This window comes from Lichenostomus cassidix, chromosome 18 (genome assembly GCF_008360975.1).
Source record: "Lichenostomus cassidix isolate B80296 chromosome 18, HeHo_3.0, whole genome shotgun sequence".
In the NCBI taxonomy this organism is placed as follows: domain Eukaryota; kingdom Metazoa; phylum Chordata; class Aves; order Passeriformes; family Meliphagidae; genus Lichenostomus; species Lichenostomus cassidix.
The window spans coordinates 10,312,378-10,335,233 of NC_139498.1; the positions used below are offsets into that span (position 1 = coordinate 10,312,378).

Genomic DNA, 22,856 nt, shown 5'->3' on the forward strand with positions numbered 1-22,856 from the left:
TTCCAGATCCTTGTTAAAGGCAAGGGAAAAAAAAGCAGCTCATCTAATGTTCCCGGATAAAAATGACATTAATTGAAAGTTTGATTCTATTCCCTAATGAATTTTCCTGTTGCATTGTAATTAATAACTACTTACATCCAAAAGAACTCGATATCCCTTCAAATTAGGGCATTACTTATAAATATGGTAATGGTTTAAGAGCAGTTCTAAGAATGCCAAGCATTGCTCTGAGAATGGCTGTGAGGAACAGGAAAAAAAACCTTAACAAACCCTTCATGGGCTGCAGGGCTGTGGGGAGCCATTGCAGAGCCTGAATCCAGAGCCTGAATCCTCTCCCAGGACCTTGAATCTATCCTATCACAGGAACCTGAATCCATCCTCTCCCAGGAACCAAAATTCATCCTCTCCCAGGAGCTCTCCAACCCAGGACCTTGTAGGATATCCATTGGTGCCTCAAACACACCAGGTCCTCCAGCAAACCCCACAGGGGTGTTTCCACCCTGAGATTTGGGATTTGTCCAATACCTGCCATAATTTATCATTCCTAGGCCAGGCAGGATGGATGGATGGATGGATGGATGGATGGATGGATGGATGGATGGAGGCAGCTGTTCCTGTCCCTGTGGGATTTCTTTCCAGGTCACTTCCAACACATCCCAAAGATAAGAGAACCACAGAATCATGAAATTGCAGGGCTGGGTTGGGAGGGACCTTAAACCCCATCTCATCCCAGCCCTCCCACCCCCTGCCATGGCAGGGACACCTTCCACTATCTCAGGCTGCTCCAAGCCCTAATGTCCAACCTGGCCTTGGACACTGCCAGGGATCCAGGGGCAGCCACAGCTTCTCTGGGCACACTGTGCCAGGCCTGCCCTTCCTCAAAGGGAAGGATTTTTTCCCAATATCCCATCTTTCCTTGCCCTCTGGCAGTGGGAAGCCATTCCCTGTGTCCTGTCCCTCCATCCCCTGTAAAGAGTCTCTCTCCATGTTTCTTGCAGCTCCTTCAGGTCCTGCAAGGCCACAGTTAGGTCACCCCAAAGCTTCTCCTCTCCAGGATGAACAATTCCAATTCTCCTAGCCTTCCCTCCCAGCAGAGCTGCTCCAGCCCTCGGATCATCCTGGTGCCTCCTCTGGACTCTCCAGCAGCTCCAGCTCCTTCCTGTGCTGGACCCTGGAAATGCTTTGGCCATACTTGACCTCTAAACATGCCCTTGAGGCTGCTGTTAAAGCATCACTCGGATGCATGAGACTCTTTCAAAAGGGCCTCAAGGATATTTTTTCCTTGTTCCTGGTAAAGAGAGAAAGGCAGGGAAATGAAAACACGGCAGGAATGAGCTGACACGTGCAGGCGCCTTCCTGCGCAGTGTCTGTGCCACTGTTCCTGCTAATGCCACACACACCCACGGCCAGGATGGTGCTGCAGCTTCCAGCCTCGTGTGCAGCAGGATCCAGGCCATTCCCACCCCAGGCAAGCTGATTATTTGGCTTAACCCTGTTTCCTTCCAGCTCCCGCATTCTTTACTCCAGTAGTTACAGTAACTGATCTGAACGTGAATCAAGAACCTCGACCACACCCCAACCAAAACCTCCACCATAAAAAACCTTGGGTTTGCCTCCTTCACTTGAAATAATTCCTTTGAGTGCTGGAAAGAGAATTCCCACTCATCCTGCCTGGCTGGGGAACCAAGAACCACTCAGGTATTGGGATTGTCACCCAGTGGAGGTGACACTGTCCCTCGTTGCACCCAGCACAGGCAGCAGGGGTTTGTGGGGAGCTCTGAAGTCCAAGGGGGAGAAGGGTGGAGAGGAGGGGTAGGGGAAGTGCTTCCATCAATCCTGTGATGCTTCCAGAGGGAAAACAGCTTCTGCTGCACAGGAGGAACCCAGGAGCCAACACCAGGGAAGGGATGGCATGGAGAGCTTGGATGGAGGTGACATCATAGAATCATGGAATCCCAGAAGAGTTTGGGTTAGAAGGGACTTTAAATCCCATCCATTTCCACCCCTGCCATGGGCAGGGTCACCTCCCACTATCCCAGGTTGTTCCAAGCCCCATCCAACCTGGCCTTGTCCTGGCAGTGTCAGTGCCCCCAGGAAAGGGCTGGAGTCAGTCCTTCATGAACCTGGTTTTAGATTAATGAGTGTTTTACATTTTCTTTCTTTCTTTTTATTGTTACCTATTTTGGAATTATGTTCTAGTTGAAAACAGCATTATGGTCCCATTTTCCCTACTGTCAGGTAAAAAAGGGTCATAGAATTGTGGGGATTTTTAACTGGCTGCTTCCTTTATCCAGGGAATGAAGGTCTTTGCCAGAACACCTCTTGTGAGCTTTGGTTTACATCTAAAACTCATCCTGCATATCAGTACTTCTGGATTAGCCTTTCTCTCCTTCCACTATCCAGAAACACAAATTTCCTGCTTTGAAATGACAACAGCTTTGCTTCCCATGATAGCTCAGAAACCCAGAAAAGAGCTTTTTCCAGAGCAGCTTGGGCTGAAATGCCTTATCCCGCCCCACCACACACACTCTCACACTGCTGTATTTACAGATCCGGAGCTCCCTGTGCAGCTCCAGCTCCACACCCGCAGCTCTCAGCACAGCAGGGTCCTGGGAGCAGCCCAGGATGTCCCCCTGGAGCTGGGGCAGAGCTCATCCTGCTCAGCCAGGCTGCAGAGCCTGCCGATGGGATATAAAAAGCTGGGGATGGATGTGTGCCAAGAGGTAGTAAACAAACTGGGAGCTCTGTTTTTCCTCTGGCTTTCACTCCAGAGCCTTGTCTGTCTGTGGAGGAGAGTGCCCGGCTGCGCTGGGCGGATTTTTCGGATTCTAAACCTGGCGCTTTTTTGGGGGAGAGACAGGGAGGGGCTGTCATTAACCCTGCTCTCCAGAGGGCCAGCTAGCAGCAGGAGGCTGCCTGGACTCTGGATTCAAGCCCCAGCCGGTGAATGACACGAGAACAAAGTTCAGATCTGCCCTCCAATCTCATTGCCATCCTGCAAGCATGAAAGCAGATGCACACGATGGATGAAAAGCCAAACATATCGATCACTCCGTACATCGCTGGCAGCCAGCTGTTCTGGCAGCAGGCAGGCAGGGCTGTGCTGCAGTCAGCCACGAGGCACTGAGCAGGAGCACAGGAGCTGGGACCGGGTGGGTTTCATTCCTGGGAGCTCCGTGCCTGTCGCCACCCCAGCCATGCTGCTCTGAGCCTTCTCAGTGCCCATGCTCCCCGTGTGGAGCCAGCAGCCGTGCCTGGCTGTGTGTCTGCTGTGTGTCTGCAACCTGCTGCTCCTCTGCCAGCCTGTGACAGTGACAGTGTCCCTGCTGCTGCTGCTCTGCCAGCCTGTGACCGTGTCCCTGCTGCCGGAACGCCGGGACATCGCAGCTGCCCTGCCCAGGGCCCACAGGGTCTCAGCCCTGCTCAGGCCCCACGACCCCCGGAGCTCGTACAGGCAAGGTAAGGCACAATTCCCGTTATTCTGGGCTGGGCAGTGAGGCAGGAGGAGGTGGCTCTGTGCTGGAGGAAGCAGAGGCCTCTGCAGGCGCAGGGAGCTGCAGGAGGGGAGGATGTGATGCTGCCGTGGGAGGATGCAGGGATGCTGTGGGGGGGACGCCAGGCAATCCATCCATCCTGCTCTGCCTCCTCCCGCCGTGCTCTGGCTCAGCTTGAGCTCTCCGGCCTGTGCACGCTGCATGCTCCCTCCCAGCCCCCCAGCTCTCCTCCATCCAGCTCTGATGCCCTCGGGGATGTTTGCAAACCTCTGCCCCATCTGTCTGCCTGCATCAGGAGCCAATTCCCCACGCAGATGGAGACCACGAGCCCCAAGCTGGGCTCACCATCCCCTGGGAACCCACCCAGAGTCCCCGCGGGCACAGCAGGACACAGCCACTCCGAGGCCCACAGGACAGGGACCCTTGGCCTGATGGTCACCCAAAGTACCCAAAGTCCCTCACCCTGTTCTGCAGCCCCACAGAGAAAGGGGAACACAGGGACAGAGCTCCTAGAGGATGCTTTTCCCATGGGACTTCCTTCCCAAAGCCCCCTTTTGCTTGTTCATCTGCGAAATTGCACAGAGAAAAGAAGGCAAACGCAGCTCACGGCTGCTGTGGCAGCAGGGGTGTTCAGCCTTCCTTTAGAAGCACCAAAGTAGAGACAAAAATAACCCAAGACAATGCAGAGGAGCTGTTTGTCCCTGCCTGAGGCCGGGGCCAGCTCCCTGCCCCTGCCTGTCCTCAGAGCTGCTTTTTTAGGGCTTCACAGGCTGCTCCAGCTCCTCCCTTGACCTTCCATCTGCACATGGAGAACTGTCCTCCAGGGCCAGTCCCTGTCCCTTTGATCTGCTTCCCTCCCTGCAGGGATGTTTTGTAGCTCATTATCCATGTTATCCATGTCCTACTGGAGCCTCTCCCCTCTCCATGGCCGAGGAAGGGTTAAGCCTCTCCATGCTCTGGATCAGCCTCCTCCTGTTCTCACTCGGTTCCATATCATTTCTTCTGGGGGGAAATGTGTGCCCTGCAGGTCCTGAGGCCTCTGTGCAGCTGCTGGAGAGGGCAGGTTTGGATTCCATGGGCACACAGTGCCCCATGAAACAGGACTGCTCCGTGTCCTCCCCCTGCTTGGGGTCGCTGTGGCTGGGAGATGTCTCTTCCATTTGTGCTGGAAGTTTGAAGGAGGATAATAACAGATGCAGGGAGTGCAGGGAGACAGTGATGGGGTTGTGTTTGGGGAGCTGCTCTCCAGACCTGGAGCCTGTCTCTAGGCCTGATTCCTATGTGGAGTCAGATGAATCCTCACCCCATCCCCACATGGTCACTTGTTTTCCCTTTTTTCACCTCTTGGCACCTGCAGATTCATTTGCAGAATCTTTAGCGCTCACAGCTCTATTGTGTGAGGTTTTGTTTTCACCCAAACTATTCCACAGACAGGATGGGATGAATATTTTCCTTGCAGTTGCTGATTTTTCCCCTGAACCATGCAGGCTGCTCCCCAGTCAAACAACTCCTTCCCTGCCAGCTGAGGCAGAGAGATGGATTGTCCCTGCTCTGTCACTTTGGGGATGGGGATTTTTCACTCTCTGCTCTGCAACCCTATTGTCCTTTGCTGTCACTAAATGATTATCCCTTCAGTGCCAGGGTTCTCCATCTCACAGAGTACAGTTCATTGAACATCACAGAGCTCAGAAAAACCTACAGTCCCAGTCAACAAATAATGACATCAGCAAAAAACCACCCCTGAACAGCCAAGAGCAAAACCAGCCTAACCAAAGAGACCAAAGAAACCCCAACCCTGAACAAAATCTCTGTTCAGTTTTCGAGTCCAGAGCTGGGAAATTTTAAAGGCAACAAAACTGCAGGAAATTATTGTGAGAGAATTTGGAATCATACCAGAATCCCAGAAATGTCTGGGTTGGAAGGGACCTAAAAGCTCATCCAGTGCCACCCCAGCCATGGCAGGGACACCTTCCACTGTCCCAGGCTGCTCCAAGCCCCAGTGTCCAACCTGGCCTTGGACACTTCCAGGGATCCAGGGGCAGCACAGCTTCTCTGGGCACCCTGTGCCAGGGTCTCTCCACCCTCTGAACAAAGAATGTTTTCCTCCTATCCAATCAAAACCTGCTCTGTTTCATTTTGAAGCCATTCCCTCTTGTCCTGTCACTCCATCCCTCGTAAACTCTCTCTCCATCTTTCTTGTAGCTCCCTCCAGGCACTGGAGGGCCACAATTAAGTAGAACCCCTTAATTTAAATCTCCTTTGTTATATGTGTTTCATTACATAATCCATCAATAATTATCAGTATTAATTAATTCCCCACCACATCGCACCATTCTAAATTTGCCCAGAAATGCTTCTCATCTATAGATGTGCAGAAGGAGACAGAAAGGAAAGAGGTAAAATGAATCCAGGGAGAGATGCCACAAAGAGTTTTGCAAATGATGCCTTTAAAAACAAGAAACAGAATGAAGGTTGAGGCTGTGCCTCAGCTCTACCCCCTGATGCCTTAAGGGATGATGTCTCGTTATTTTGATCCATTTGGGATTTAATGTGCTGTGGAGCACAGCTCCCACCATTAATCCCAGCTCATGTGGGGGAATTACAGCATTCTACCTTGGATTTGCTTGGAATTTCACTGCTAAAGGAGCCCAAGAGAACAGGTCAGGCTGGAAGAAAACCAATTCCTAGAGACTTTCTAAAGCCTCTAATGAGAGGGACAGTTTATCAGGGGTTATTTTTACTGCAGAGAAACCCCATTTGGTACCTTTTGTGGGTTCACATCCCCACAGAGGTGTGGAAAGATACAAGATCTCTCTAAGACCTCAAGAGCAAAGGCTTCCAGAGCCTCATTTCATCCTCAGGATTCAGGTCTGTGGCAATAATCAGAAAATATCAATTGCAGAAATGTCCATATTCCAAGAGAAATAAGATTTCCATCATTAAAGTCAATCTGGCAGGGTTGGAAATCTCCGGCTAGGAAACTTTGAATCCTTCATTTCCGGTAATTTGGGCTTACTTCTTGTAGCACTCTGAGGTGATGGGAGGAATCTGAACACCTGATGGAGCTCCATCAGGAAAAGCACGTCTGGCACACGACTGTGTCTGTGTTAGATGAAAGCAGGGAGCAAGGAGAGAGGATCAAAGGCTCGGGATGAAGCATCCCAATGGTCCTCCTTCAATCTCACAAGTGTGAGACTCCTCACAGACCTCAGGGGCTGAAACAATTTTGGTGTGAGTTGCAAAGAATAAATGCGAGGCTCCCAGAGGTGTGGGATGGGCTTTATCCATGATTATGCTCCTTATCCCTGTGATTTGTGCAGATATGGAGCACTAGAGGAGGGAGCAGAATAAGCCATAAACTTCATTCTCTTTCATGCCTGTCCCCAGTAGGAAATGCTCAGTAAACAGGAACTGGGTCATTCCCTCTCTCCAGAGAAGTTGGTGTGAGAGAAACAGTTAAAAAATAATTATGCCACATGAGCCACTAGAAAGTGCCTTTTCCGAGCAGCTTCTGAGAAACGTGGGAACCTCTTTGGCTTTTCAAACTCAAAGGGACTTTGCTTAAGTTCCCTTCCAAAGGAAACTGCTTCAGCTCATTATTTGCAGACAGCATCTGTCACTTTTCTATGCCAGTGGCTGCTGATCGTCCTCAAAGAACATTGTACAAATGTGCAGACTGCTGTGTGCCGAGAAAGGACTGCTATTATATCAATTTTCCACTTGAAAGCAGCAATAACAGCAAATAAAGCGGGAGCCACATGACTCTGCTGGATCTGGGGCACTCACGGAGCCATTCACCCTCCCTGAAAGATGAGAGCCTCCAAGGGGCCGTGTGGCAGCCACAGCACTGCCGGGTGCCAGGACAAACTGGTTGTACTGGTGGGCGAGGCAGAGCCTTGGGGAGCTGCCCAAGGAGCTCCTGCAGTGCCTGAACCCCAGGTGACAGCTGCTGGTGTCTGTCTGTCCTGGAGCCAAAGCCACCCAAAGTGCAGCTCCTGTGAGAGGTGGGTGTGAGGGACACAGCCAGGCCTTGGCCAACCACCATTTGAGGTGTGCTCTCCTGATCAGCAGGAGCTCAATCCACTTGGATCAGCTCCTTTTCCAGGGCTGATTCCTGCTGTGTGTTCCCTCCACGGAGGGACAAGGGCACTGGGACATCCCTCCTTCCCTCCACTTACCCTGCCAAAGCCCCTTTTGCTGCTCAGAGCTTGTCAGCTATGTCATCTTCCAGTTCTCTTCCCACCTGGACTCGTTCCTTCCCCTGGTTTGTCCCACGTGCTTTGGTGGCACAGTGGGATTCAGTCAAAGCTCAGACTGGCTCATCTTGGAGGTGTTTTCCACCTGAATGGCTCTGTGATTCCATGGGCAATCCACAGCTCCCTGGTGAGGTCAGCCCAGGGCTCTTCCCTCCATGGATAAGTCTGGCACAAGCAGATTTGTCTGGGATATCACATCATAGCTTTGCCTGTAACCAGCGAAGAAATAGCTGCTGGTGGCTGCTCTCCAGCTGTGAGCAGCTGCTCCTGGAGTGTCCTGTGTCCCTGCTGGGGACAGAGCATGGAAGGACTATTGGATCCTCACAAGGATCTGCAGGTTTTTTTGGGAGAGGGGAGCACAAGCTGTCCTGAGGGATGAACACGGATCACCCAGAGCTGTCCTTTGTGAGGCCCCATGGAGGTGTAAACATGGCTCAAATGGCATTTTTTTCATGAGTTTAGGGTGGGGTTTGGGAGAAATTTTACCAAATGATGACTTCAAAAGAAATTTGGGCATTTTGCTGTGCCAGCATTTCTCTGTTACCAGTGTCATGGGGCTTCTTTGCCAGCTGCTGTCACAACCCATGGTGATGTCACAGCTCATGGTGACATCACAGCTCAGCACAGCATCTCCATGGGCACCAGGTTCATTTCTGGAAACATCTGTGTCCCTCCAGACTGGTTCTGAGGCTCCAGCCCCACAGAATTCCCATAATGCAGCCAGGAAAGAATGGGATCATGGATTCATGGAACAATTTGGGTTGGAAGGGACCTTAAAGCTCATCTTGTTCCACCTCCTGCCGTGGGCAGGGACACCTCCCACTAGCCCAGGTTGCTCAGAGCCCCATCTGTGCTGCAGCTTAGCCAAATTTACCACCCTCCTGCAGGTTTTGGTGACTGTGGGACGTGAAGTGGCATTTATTTCATGGCTGCTCTCACCTGCATGGAAACAGGAGTGAGAATGGATGCCAGGGATGCAGCCAGAGACCAATCCCACCACATCCAGCTGCTCCTGCCTGCACAGCACTGGGATTATTTCATCCCTGCTCTCACCCACTTGCCTGGACTCCCTTATTCAGCGGACTCGTGGTTCATTCTGTGCATTTGAGGCACTTTAGGTGGCTTTTTCCCAGGGACTCGTGAGGAGATGAGGTGGCTGAGGTTGGGTGAGGTGACCTCCCTCCCTCCCTCAAGTGGGGAAATAAGGGGGAAATGTCAAGCAGCTTCATGGGCATGCCCTGACTCTGTCCTAAGACCACTTCATCACACATTCCACATCCTCCAAAACCTCTCCAGGAGGACCTGGCAGATTTCTTGGGAGGCTTAGAGCTGGAATTGCAATAAGACTGGGGCTTTGAGAAGCTGTGAAACAGGGAAATATCATCATCATTCTCACTGCTCCCTCTTGCCAGGCCCTGGTGGGAAGGCTCTGGCCATACTGGGAGAGGTGGAACAGCATCACCCCACAAACTCCCAGTTCCTCTCTGTGCTGTTCCCAAGGATCTCTTTGCACCCACAGAAACAGGGAGGGCAGCAGCCTGGGCCAGCCCTGCATCTAAAGGAAGGACAAAATTAAACCATCTGCTCCTCTGGAAGAGTCAACAATGGGGAAAGTCAAAGAAAGTCTGGGTGAATTCTGACCCTGTGACCCTCAGCACTTCCTGGCAGGTTTGAAAAATCCCCACATTCCCCAAAATAAGGTGCAGATCCCTCAGAGTGATCTGTGCAATTGAGACCTGTGTTTTCCCTATGAAAGAAAAATTGGAGCTTTCCCATGGAGGAGACATTTCAATTTTCATCAGTGAAAAATTACATTGTTGAAATAATGGTGCTGCAGGAGGAGGAATGAACTTTCTTCCTGTGACTGCCAAGTGCAAACAGGGGACAGGATCTCCTGCCTTCTGATCAGGATCCCCAAACTGTTTTTTCCTTGGATATGGGGAAATGATGGGATTGCATGAAATGCCCCCTTGGCAAGAAGCAGCTTAAAAGTGAGCAAGATGTGATATCCAAAAACCCAGCTGAAGGATATTCCCTATTACCCCAGCAAGTGCTGAGCAGGGAACTGACCTCCCACAGCACAGGGAGAGGTGAGAGGTTATGAAGGAACATCCCTTGGAATCCTGTGTGTCCACATTTGCCCCAGGAGCAGCTCATCCCATCCTGCTCCCAGAAGGAAAGGAAGGGAGGGAGCTACACACCAACAAGATTGGCCAAGTTTTGATTTTGCAGGAGCCTTTTTCAGACACAGTGCACTGACTTTTGAAAAATATTGGTGGAATGTTTTTTTAAAAGGTTGGTTTACTTGGAATTTAAAAAGTGTATTTCAGTGTTTCCATACCGAATGGATTTCACACAACATCTCGAGTTCATTTTAAAGGCCTTAAATATCTGGATGCTTTTCAAAAGTTGAAAATTCCTGCTTCACTTCTGTCACAGCTCATCTTTTCCATTCATTATGTTTTGCTTAACCTTTTGGATAAAAATGTCGTCATTCTCCCAGGGCTTCTGCAGCATTCTAATAGAAAGTGGCAGATTTGGAGAATATATATGGATTTCAGGGAACAATAATTCCATCTCCGTTGTATTAGACTGCAAACGGCCACTCCATGTGCTGCATCTGCTCCAGAGGGATCCAGATGGAGAATTAGATGGTCCTTTTTAAACATTCAGCCTAATTCTGCTCTTACTAAAACCAGTATCAACTGTACTGCTGACTGCAGCAGGGAAAACATGGGATTAGTGGTCCCAGGATGTCACACTGCAGGGATGTGCTGGAACATCCAAAGGAGTGTGGGCAGCAGGGCCAGGGGGGGATTGTCTCTGCTCTGCTGAGACCCCAGCTGGAACAGTGCCCAGTTCTGGTGTCCCCAACGGAAGGACAAGGAACTGCTGGAGTGAATCAAGAGGAGCCCATGAAGTGGCTAAAGGGCCTGGAGCAGCTTCCCTGTGGAGCCAGGCTGGGAGAGCTGGGAATGTTCAGCCTGGAGAGGAGAAGGTTGTGTGGAGACATCAGAGCACCTGCCAGGGGCTGAAGGAGCTCCAGGGAAGCTGGAGAGGGATTGTTCATCAGGAACTGGGGTGACAGGATGAGGAGGAATGGGTTCAGACTGACAGAGGGGAAATTTAGGTTGGATATTGGGAAGGAATTGTTCCCTGTGAGGGTGGGCAGGCCCTGGCACAGGGTGCCCAGAGAAGCTCTAAGTGTCCAAGGCCAGGTTGGACATTGGGGCTTGGAGCAGCCTGGGACAGTGGAAGATGTCCCTGTCATGGCAGGGGTGGCACTGGATGGGCTTTGAGGCTCCTTCCAACCCAAACCATTCTGGGATTTCATGATTCTACCATCAGCATTCCCAGAATCTCCAAAGGTGAGCATCCATCACACCTGAGGTCCCTTGCACAGCTCTCCCTCACATCCTGCACTGGGTGTCTCCATGGGATCCTTTCTGCAGGCAATGCCACATCTCTCCTCAGCAGGCTTTCAGCAGTTTTATCCATGTCAGAACTGGCTATTGAGGTGAAACCAACCCTTCCCAGAGTTTGCTCCTCAGAGCCAAGGCTGTGGCAGCAGCAGCTGAGCACTCACTGCTCCCAGCCAATTCACCTGGACAAGGCTCTGGAGCAATGTGGGGACAAGCTCCTAGTGACACTGGGGACAGGGCTGTGGAGCAGACCTACATCATCCATGCCCACAGTTTTCCAGTCACGGAAAAGCTTTGCTGAAGGCATAAATGAGCACTACAGCTCTTGGCTCATCCATCATTTTAAACATTCACCTTTTGGAAAAGATGGGAAACAGCAAAATCAATGGAGGCTCCAGTGCTGGTGTTTAACCACGTGGGAGTTATTGGATGAACTTGCAGAGAAATCAGAGAGGCAGGGATGGGTTTGGGCTAAAGAGCAGCTCCAGACAAGTGTTAAAGCCCCTCTGGATGAGCCTGGCTCTGTGGGAAGGGGGAGGGAGGAAGGCTTGGAGGCAGGACTTGGCCATCAGCAGGGTGAGCTCAGCCAGGGGACCCTGCACCCCCAGGCAGTGGGATGGGAGCCCTTGACAGCCATGGATCCCTGTGCCAGCACTGTGGAATGCAGGTACTTCCTAGAAATTGCAATGCCAGGAAGAGCCTTTAGTTTCCAGCAGCAGTTTGGAATCATGGAATCACAGAAGGTTGGAAAAAACCTATAAAATCACCAAGTCCAACCATCAACCCAGCCCCACCTCGATGGTGACCACTAATCCATGTTCTCAAGTGCCACATCCACACATTTTTGGAACACTCCCAGGGATGGGGAATCCAACCTTCCCTGGGCAGCTTGTTCCAGTTCCTGACCATCTTTTCTGTGAAGAAATTTTCCTCATATCTATTCTGAACCTCCCCTGGCACAGTTTGAAGCCATTTCCTCTTATCCTGTCCCTGTGAGCACAGCCTGACCCCCTGGCTGTCCCCTCCTGTCAGCAGCTGTGCAGAGCCACAAGGTCCCCCTGAGCCTCCTTTGCTCCAGGCTGAGCTCCTTTCCCAGCTCCCTCAGCCTCTCCTGGTGCTCCAGCCCCTTCCCAGCTCCATTACCTTCTCTGGACATCTCCAGCCCCTCAATGTCTCTTATTCTCAATGTCTTAAGCCATTTATTTAAGGCCTGGGATTTTAAAAAATTGCATTTCAGTGAGAGGAGACATGTCAGGGAGATGATGTGTAGGATGGACAGGAACAAACAGGGTAAACAACTGCCTGGCTCTGCATGTGTAGCTCAGGAGGAATTAGGAAAACAGCTCTGGGATAACAGGCATTGGAAATGTTGGGAGTTCTCCCAAATCTTCAGGAAATCGGGCAAAGTGACCTTGAATATCCTGAAGAGCTGGGGTTTGCTCCTGAAGCTGCTGGTAGACGAAGATGATGCTGGTCTGTCTGCTCTAATTAGGTTTTTAAGTGCTTCGGGGTGAGGACTGACTTTTCACAGGGGATGTGGCAGCAACCAGCACAAGGGAGCTCTGAAGCAAGGCAGAGCATCTGGCTTTGTTAGCTGAATAATGGTCAAAACAGAAACAGCATAATAAGGAGACAAAAACGCTGTGTTGGAACAAGAATAATACCAGTAATATGATAATAGCAATAATTACAGCTGTGGTATTAATTGTGGTTGTCTGAGCAGAGCTGAGCAGAGGGCTGAGATCAGAAGGGGAATGAGCCCCAAGAGAACAGGTCCCATCACCCCTGTGGGAATGAGGAGCCCTGCAGGAGGTGGTGGCTCTGGAGGCTGCAGTGTCCCCAAATGTCCCAGCAGCTGCAGTGTTTGTGGGGGGAAAGACAGGAAGCTCAGCTGGGGTCACAGCTCGTGGCTGGGGTGGAGCAGGGGGTGACTGAAACTGCTCCCCTAGGAGGAATTTCCCTGCCCACAGTACCTCTCTGAGCATGAGCAGCCCCATCTAAACCAGTAACTGCAGATTCTTTGGTGCTGGTGAAGGGGAATTGGCCAATTTCAATCCATCCCACCCTGAGCAGAGTGTCTGAGCTCAGACTTGGGGCCATTTCAGCTCTCATGTGCTCAAATTTGGTGTAACAACACTTCCTGTGCCATCGCCACTGAAATCCTCAGCACTGAGAGGAGCAACTGTTTTTTCCTGGAGCCACATAATGCTGGTACAAGAAACCTCTGATCTCACTTGGGTTCTGGAGGTCCTGCTGAAGTTCCATTACTCAATAATAATAATAATAATTACAAATGAATCATAGAATCACAGAATTATTTGGGTTGGAAGGAACTTCAGAGCTCATCCCATTCCACCCCTGCCATGGCAGAGACACCTTCCACTGTCCCAGGCTGCTCCAAGCCCTGTCCAGCCTGGCCTTGGACACTGCCAGGGATGGGGTACTCTTCCTTAGACAAGTCCTGAGCAATCCCAATCTCTGGTTTCTGTTGAATAATGTTTCCCAGGCAGATAACACCACCTGGGATATCAGTCAGCTGCAATTTATATTGTTGACATATGTCAGAAGTCAGCTGGCACTGCTATATCCCACTATGGATACAGCACTGACCCTGGTCTAGCTGGGAAGTTTGGAACTGAAAGTGGATTTCTAGAACTCCCCTTGTGGCAATCACTGCCCTGGTGCAACGTCCCAATACAGAGAAGAGGGATGGGAACTCCCCTGAGATATTTCCCCTTGGGAAGGGACTGAATGATGCTGAACTGCTGGAAACAGAGAAAGCCAGGTAGGAATGTCCTGTGCAAGTGCAGCCAGGCACAGCTTCACTCCTGCTGACGTTTAGGATCTTTAGCTGAGGAGTGATTCTCCTGGGGACCACCAGAGTGATCCAGGGGACTCTGCCCAGTGACTCAGGGCACTCTGGAGTTTGGGACTCCTCACTGTCCCTGCAGTGAAATCAGGGAGCTGCATGCAGCTCATTGGAGGAGGGTGGGGATATGGAACGTCCTTTTTCTGAGCAGGCCTTCCAAAACCTTGCTTTAGCACTCGTCCTTTCCTGGATCAAATGGGAGTGGCTGCAGGTGGAATGGTGCCATTGCCAAGTGCCACTGTCCCCAGAGGGCTGTGACTGGAGCACTTGGGTTGAATCCTCTCAGACCTGGCTGGTGAGCATCTACCTCTGGGGGCCTGACCTGGACCAACCTCTCATCTTCATGACCTGCAGATTTCTCTGAAAGAATTACTTTTAGGGGCCAAATTTTTAATCTTCTTTAAATTTTAACCCAGTGAATCCCAGAATGGGTCAAGTTGGAAGGGACCTCAGTGGGTCCCATCTGTGCCACCTCCCTGCTCCAGCAGGGCCATCCCAGAGCTCAGGGCTCAGCATTGTGTCCAGGCAGCTCTGGAATATCCCCAGGAAGGAGACTGCAGCCCTCTCTGGGCTCTGTTCAGGGCTGGCACTGCCCAGGGAAGAAGTTGTGCCTCCTGTGCAGTGGAGCTCCCTGGGCTCAGTCCCTGCCGTTCCTCTGGTGCCATTGCTGCCCCAGACAGTGCACAGCTCAGCCTCAGCTGCTTCCCTCATCTGGTTTTGCCTCAAGTGAACTCCACTGACCACAGACTGAGGCATCAAAACTCTCAGGGTTGTTTTGGAGACCATCAGCAGTAAAACTGAAGCTGTGCCAGTTATTCCTCCTCGGAATCAGGGTAAACAAGGAGCTTGTGATGTGGCTCTGTAACATGAGCTTCATTGGCAGCCTGGGAAATCAACTCCTCTCTGATGCAGGAATAATGTGATAGGCAATGTTTCCTCCAAAAGAAAATTGAGACTTAGATGAAAGTCACACATTTTTTATGTGAATGACATTTTCAAGGGAAAAGTGGAAATTTTTTTATTCTGAACTTGTTGCTATTTCTGTGGTTTTATCCCCCATGTCTTCTGCCTTTGTATTTTTGTTCAGAAAAGTGTTTTGTGTGTGAGTGCACATGTGCATGCATGAATAATAGATGTTTTCTAAGTGGGATTGTTCATTACTCTCAACCTCCTTTGTAATCCTCTAATTTCGGCATAAATGTGTTTTCCCTCAATGCTGGATTGGTCTGACCCCAAATTAATACAGACCAAGGGTAACTTTGGGACTAAATTGAATGATGTCTGTGGAAATGGAGAATGTATTAGTTATGTTAGCAGCCACATTCCCTGACAGCAGCTTAAACTGAGCACTTAAGAACCCTCTTCAGCATTTTATTGTCTCTGATGAGATCATGATTCAGACTACTTGAGCAGTGTCTCAGGAACGAAAGCCCTGGGGGAGTGGAGCTGGATATCAGGGCAGGGTTTGATGCATGGGCTTGAAAGGAATTCGGGTTTAATGTGCTCGACTCTGCCAACAGAGAGAAAAGTGTCAAATGAGCCCAGAAATGAGGATGGAGACAGTGACAGCCAGGTGCCAGTGACAGCCACAGACAACAGCACATCCAAACCCAAAGGCTGCTGTCAGACAGAGAATCAGGGAATCAGGGATGGTTTGGGTTGGGAGGAACCTTAAAGCCCATCCAGTGCCACCCCTGCCATGGCAGGGACACTTTCCACTGTCCCAGGCTGCTCCAAGCCCCAATGTCCAACCTGGCCTTGGACACTGCCAGGGATCCAGGGGCAGCCACAGCTTCTCTGGGCACCCTGTGCCAGGGCCTCACATCCTCCCAGGGAGGAATTCCTTCCCAATATCCCATCCATCCCTGCCCTCCTTCAATTTAAAACCATTACCCTGTAGCTCTTTCAGGTACTGGAAGGAAAACACTCCATGCAACAAGTGAAGTGTTGCCATCTATGTGAGGTAGATCTGGAAAAGGAGAATTCCAGTGGCATTTGCAGCCCCCAGTGTCACAGACACAGCAAAACTGTGGGGCAGAATTGAACCCAGGGCATAAAATCATTTCCTCCCCTGCTTCTCCATGTGCTGGGGGGAATTCTTGGAGAGGAGGTTTCAGTAGTCGTTAGGGTCAGTTTAAACACCAAAGCCTCCTATAAGTCTGTCTAGCAGCTCCTCTTCACCTGCTGCTAGGTGATAATGACTTGAAAAACAGAATTAATTAGGCTGAACCCTTCTGTGCCTTTTGTATCTCTCAAGGTGGATTTTTGATTTTTACTTTTTTAATATTCAGGGGGGAAAAAATTCATCCTTTTCCAAGTAAGAAATAGCAAGGAAAGGATTTGCCTGTATTTTATTAACTATTTAATTGTTTTAAATGAGGGTTTGGTAGGGCACCTAGGGTGTGAATAAGTCTTATTTTCTTCTACCTTTTAGTCTTAGACAAAACTGATAAAGCTCTGAACGTCCAAAACTTGCTCAATAAAACTCTTTAGAGTGTATCACTGGATTCCCTAAGGCTGTTCTCTGTCCTAGGCCCTGTGTCCCTCAGGCCCCTCCATGGCCAGGCTGTCACCTCCATGTGGCCTGAGCTAGGTGTCACAGGGATGAGGCTGTTGGCTCCCAGGGCTGTGTCACCAGATCTGTGTCACCTGTCCTGGGCTCCCCATGGCAGGAACTGCCTTTCTTGCCATGAACACTCAAAAACTGAAGTTTGTCACCAAAAAAAAAAAAAAAACCAGTGAGAAAAGGAGAAATCAGACACAAATTGAGAGAAGAGGAAAATGAGCTGAGTGGAGCTCAGGCAGAGAGAGACAAGAAAGACATTTAAGATGGGAAGGTAGGAAAGATCAGATTCCATGGGATGATGGAACATTCCTGTCCATTGGAGATGGGATTAGGAGAAGTACAGGGGAAACAAGAGGAGAAAAGCTTTGGGCTGGCAGGAGAACAAGGCCTGGGAATTGGCTGAAGAGAGGAGCAGGAGGGCAGCAACTGGGGACAGAGCAGAAGGAAACCAGAGATCTGTGGGAAGAGGGGAAGGTTCAGAACTCCCCAGAACAATGCAGAAATCCAGAATTGATCCTCCAAGCCCCAGATTTTAACAGAGCTGTTTGCTGAGCCTATAAGGGTCTGCCTGCTCCCTAGGGTGCCATAGGAACTGAGCACCCAAAGCCTCATTCCTGGTGTTCCTCTGGGAACCCAAAGGTCCCATAGCTGCTGTTGGCCTCTGTAGAACAAATAACACCCTACAGGATGGAAGAGACATTTTCCAGGTTGTTTGTTGTCTCCAAATTGCACTGTGATCCCAAATCCCAGAACTCCAGTTAAGGTGCAATGGAGTTGTCAAGCCAAGATGCCAAAATGAGGCCTCTGCAAAACCAAGCTGCTGCTCTTCTGCATTTCCTTCATGCCATCAGCTTCTCTTGCAAGCAGCACATAAATTTTGGGAGGGATTCTCTGCCTTATCCAGTGAAAAGTGAGCTCTGAATAGACTCCAAGCAGATTTGAAATTTCAGGACAGCTGAAGGAAATGAGGATGAGCACTTCTGAGCAAAAGAAGTGCCAGAAAAGGTACAAGCAGAATTTTGGAATATTTGACAGTATAAAGAAAGGACTCAGTGTAGGGAATTCAGCTGATAAAAGAGACACAGGAATAATAATCTGGCATTAGTAAATTGGTTATACTGACAACTTGGGCTTTAATCTTAGCACAGTTACCTGGTTGCAATAAAAATAGAACTTCTCCTAAAAATGGTGTGAGAGAAAGTTAAAAGTGTTATGAGAGGATTAATAAACATCCTACATAGAAAGAAGCAGGAGGAAATTGATATTTCTGTGATTGCAGCAGAACTGGGGCAGGAGATGGCAAATCATGTCTGGCACCAGGAGCACATGGAGATGTTGTGGAATTGGGAGCAGGATGGGAGCAGAGCTGTGGGGGCAATCATGTAAAACCTCAGGCAGAAGATGCACATGTCAATGAGCCCAACGTAGTTACCTCAGGTCTGTCACCCTCACTTGGAGATGTATCCTTGATATTCCTTTAATCCAGCAAGTTTAGGATGAAAAAATTGCATGTTCAGTGCACCTTTGCCTGGTTTAACAACTCAAACTGCTCATGGCTAATGCTGGCTGTTTGAAAATCTGGGAACCACAGAGATGTAGAATCATTGAGGCTGGAAAAGACCCCTGGGATAATCCAGTCTTGTGTCATTGCAGCACTAAAACTTGCCCAGTCACCACATCTGAACATCTTCCATCCCTCCAGGGCTTGGCACTACAAAGCTCCCTGGGCAGCTCCTGCCAAGGCCTGAGCACCCTTTCCATGGAGAAATTCCTGCTGCTGTCCAAGCTGAGCCTCCCCTGGCCCAGCCTGAGGCTGTTCCCTCTCCTCCTGTCCCTGTTCCCTGGAGCACAGCCTGACCCCCTGGCTGTCCCCTCCTGTCAGCAGCTGTGCAGAGCCACAAGGTCCCCCTGAGCCTCCTTTGCTCCAGGCTGAGCTCCTTTCCCAGCTCCCTCAGCCTCTCCTGGTGCTCCAAACCCTTCCCAGCTCTGTTCCCTTCCCTGGACACCTCCAGCCCCTCCATGTCCTTGTGGTCACAAGGGACCCAAAACTGGACACACCCTGAAGGTCCCCCCGACCTGCTGTGGTGACAAGGTTGGCACATCTGGGCCACGTTATGGCAACCCCAGTTTTAGGTTTTGTTCCTAGGAACGATTTATAGCTGAGTTCCCAAACTGAGCCAGGCCAACCCTCCCCCAGGCCCTGCTGGAGCCTTCTGAGACCTCTCCTTTGCATTTCCAACACACAGCAGCTAATTCCAAGCATTTCATTGTCCCTTCTCATGCTCAGCCCAAGCCCAGATCTTCCTGCAGCAAACTGTCTCTCCCACACTGGATTTTGGGAGAGCAGGAAGATCTCAACCAGGATCTCTTTGACTTTCTGGGGGTGTCTTCTTGCACAAGAAAAGCGATGGGAAGGTTTCTCCCTCTTCAGAGGATGAAGTGTGACAATAAGCCAGGTGCTGTCCTTGTGTGAGATCAGTCCTGAAGGTAAAACCCACCAGGACAGGCCTCCCCTATTCCCCTGCCCCAGACTTCTCTGGGATTGTTTTGTCAGTAATTGCATTTGCCAGGAGCAGTATTGAACCTTGGCAGTATTTTCCTTGTTGAGGAAACTTAGCAAAGGTTGGGAGTGTCCCTGCTGGGGTGTCATGGGGGAACAGAGAGGGGAAATCACTGACAAGGAGATCACTGAGGCCACTCTCCCTCACTGCCTTCCCCTCTACTCAGCAAGGCTGGCCAAGAGTCTTGCTGTAATCTTATCACTCTTGAGTGATGATATTAGCAAAAAAGTGTTGATTTAGCCATCAAATGCAATAAAAGTCACCCTTTGACATCTCCTGAGTAACTAAAAAGCACCCAGTGAAATTTTCAGCAGTGCTCTGAACCTGCAGCCAAAAGCTCTTTGCACTTTCAGCTGCCAAATGTGTTAAGGATTGGAGTGCTTTAAGCCAGCTGTATTTATTGCTTTTAATCCCAGGTATTTGAGGTTGCTGAAGCTGAGATAAGGGCCAAGCCTCTGCTACAGCACCTGTGAGGCTTGGCCAACACAAGGGACATGCTGGTGGCCTTAGCAGTGCTCTGAATCCCTCTGGGTGCTGCACGTGTCAGCTCAGGAATAAAGCCACCTCTGCAGTGGCACCAAGGAGGTCCCAGAGGGACTGGGGGACTTTCACAGCTCTGTCCCCCAAAGCTGGGCACTGCTGCTGGGCACAGGTGGCTCAGAGGGCTGTGAATGTCCCCTGACGGGAGTGGGGAAGGTGTTTTTGATTTTTCAGCTTTTTTTGTCTTATGGCACTGCTTGAAGAAAGGGGTGAAAGACAAAGGGAATGTGGGAAATGGCATTAAGATGAAGGAGGGGAGAGATAGATGGGATGTTTGGATGAAATTGCTCCCTGTGAGGTTGTAAGGCCCTGGCATAGGGTGCCCAGAGAAGCTGTGCTGCCCCTGGATCCCTGGAGGTGTCCAAGGCCAGGCTGGACACTGGGGCTTGGAGCAGCCTGGGACAGTGGAATGTGTCCCTGCCATGGCAGGGGTGGCACTGGATGGGCTTTAAGGTCCCTCCCAACCCAACCCAACCCATCCTGGGATTCTGGGATTCTTTGGTGCCCATGTCCCCAGAGGACTCTGCTCTGTGCACAGCTGCCTTCCCTCCTCTGCCACAGTCCTGCTCCCTCCTGCACACCCAACCTCACAGAACCTCTGTTTGCTCAGAGATCTCACTGAACACAGCTCCTGCAGCTCCTCATGTCCTGTGCCAGCCTGCTGTGGGGCACTGCAGCCCCTGCATGGCTCAGGGCTGATTTCCATCCCCACAGCTCTGTGGCTCCTCTGGAGCTCCATGACATTGAGCTGGGACATTTCCAAAGGGCAGTGGCTCTGTTCTCTGTTCTCTGTCTCGTGGCAGTGCCAGTGCCAGTGCCATCCTCAGGGCCGTGCAGGAGGGCTGGGTGCACATCCCAGCTGCAGCTGCTGTGTCCTGGGTGGCTGCAGGTCCTGGGCTCACACTCATCACTCATCTGTCCCCTCATGGAGCTGCCCTGGATGTCCCACCAGGATGGGGCTTATTCCATCCCTCTGCTCAGCTGGAGCTGGGGATAAATCAACTCCAGAATGAGCAGAAGCTGCTGTTGGGACAACCATAACTCCATCCTCCCTCCAGGAGGCTTTATTAGCCTGAATAGCTGCTCAATCACTGGGAATTGTGTTGGGAGCCTTTCTGACTTGTTTATTTATTAGATGACCTCCCGTGATTTCTGTGTACTGCAGGTTTGTTATCTGAGACAATGCTGATAAGAGCACTGGGATAACAGGGATGGCAGCACCCAGAATGGATTAGCTCTGCTCTCCTGGGACAAGTGATACCTCATAAAAGGGATTTTGCACTCATACAATATTTATTCTTGAAAGCAAATCCCAAAGTTACGACATCAGTACTACACAATTCCTTTCCCTGCAGCAAAAAAGGGCAGCCCTTGGAGTACAGCTGGTCTCAATTTAGCTGAAATGTGATCACTCCAGAGGTGTCTGGGGGCCTCAAAACCCCCTGACTGCCGCTGAGAGCACGGGGAGCCAGAGAACAGAAATCTCCTGAAATTCCTGCACACTGCCTTTGCCTACAGCAGGCACCAGCAATCTTTTATTTTCCTGCTTTCCAGCCCAAATTTTTCTTCCCTAATTGAATGTATTTCCTGCTTACATTTGCCTGTATCAGCCTATACGTTATGGAAATATGACATTTATTGTTCAAGAAGCCCAACACGTGTACAGTCATCACTCAGCCTTGCTAATGAGCAAGAACCACCATTTGTGAGCTGCTGCTGGGCTTTCAGCTCTGGAAATCTGGCAGTGATGTTCCACTTTTCTTCACCCCCTAGGGTGGTCACTGAAGAGCTGGGTGGCTTCTCCACAAAGAGTGATCCTGAGCTGGGATCAGACTGGTGGAACACACAAAACCTCAGCCATACTGGCATTTCCTTTGCCCTGATTCCTGATCCAGGCATTCTGGAGGCTGTGTTTGCTCCGTGAGCTTTTCACAGGGCAACTTAAGCTCTTGGATCTCTTGCAAAAATCCCTGTGATGCAGAGAGGTCTCAGATTTCTCTCAGCACTGCTCAACACTGGGTTTCACCACCCTCTTTGTGCAAGACACATGGGACATGTCCTGTGACTGTGCCCTGGGCTCCATCTCTCCAATACTGCCCTGAGGACATCCTAGGGTGTCTCAGCTGGGATCAGTGAGGGCTTGACAGACTTGGCTGGAGTGCAATTCCCACTGAATTTCCCCCTGCAGCCCAGGGCTGAGCGTGGCTGGGTTGGTGGAGCCTGCAGGAGTCCTGCTGGTGCTTTCCCAAGGTGCTTTCCCAGCTCCTGCCCACACCACGAGCTCATTGCCTCTCTGTGCATGGAGACAAATCCCAGCAGTTCCCTGGGCTCTGCTGAGCTCTAGGACTGGGGCACAGAGCGAGGTGAGGACACGTGACAGTGGCACCAGTGGCACCAGTGGCACCTTCTCAGTAGCAGCACAAGTGAACCCCCACGTGGCTCTGGTGTCACTAGCTGTGCCCAATCCATGCCTCACCAAAGGCCATGGTGGAGTCACCACCTCTGGAAGTGTTCAGGAGGCACTTGAGGTGTGATTTAGGGGTGATTATGGTGATCCTGAGCTGATGGTTTGACATGATGATCTTGAAGGTCTCCTCCAACCGTGACAATTCTGTGTTCTGGAAAGGCCAGGAAGGCAGGGATGGTTTATCAGCTTTGAGGTCTGAGATGCTGGAGGTTCCCTCAGAGTCCTGCAGCTGGGAGGACAACTGGCTCAAGGCTGAGCTCTGCCCTCAGCAGGACCTGCCTCTCCCATTCCCTGCCAAAGGATCTTATCCAGCAACACCAGAAAGCTCCTCAAGGATCCATAAAGCAGGATTTGACAGGAACCTTCAAAGCATGATGAGAAACAAGACCTGTTGAGTCTTTACCCCAGAAATGAGGCCAAAGTCCAATTTCTACACCCAGATTTTGGGGTGGATATCATTAACTCCTGGCCTGCTCTCCTGGGATGGTTCATGGCATTGGGAGAGGAGAAGGGAGCCAATGCTGGCACTTTGTAGCACTTTTTTGCAGCTCCTTCTGATCTGAACTCCTGCAGATCATTATCTGGTGATAAGATCATTATCTGGCAAAAGCCCAGCTTTTGCTCTTCCCAGTCAGCACTCATCTCCAAGACAATTTGAATTAATTGTGTGAAGGATTTCTC

At 50.6% G+C, this 22,856-nt stretch overlaps 1 protein-coding gene and 1 long non-coding RNA gene across 10 annotated transcripts in view; one reads left to right on the forward strand and one right to left on the reverse strand.

Annotated features, from left to right (window-relative positions):
- Nucleotides 1-22,856, reverse strand: part of SHISA6 (shisa family member 6) — a 238,561-nt gene that overhangs the window by 140,842 nt on the left and 74,863 nt on the right. The gene's annotated exons all lie outside the window — the stretch shown is intronic.
- Nucleotides 2,733-22,856, forward strand: part of LOC146429696 (uncharacterized) — a 36,458-nt gene continuing 16,334 nt past the window's right edge. The window contains exon 1 of the long non-coding RNA XR_014855652.1: nt 2,733-3,459. This is a non-coding gene — a long non-coding RNA (uncharacterized LOC146429696). The remainder of the gene's footprint in view (nt 3,460-22,856) is intronic.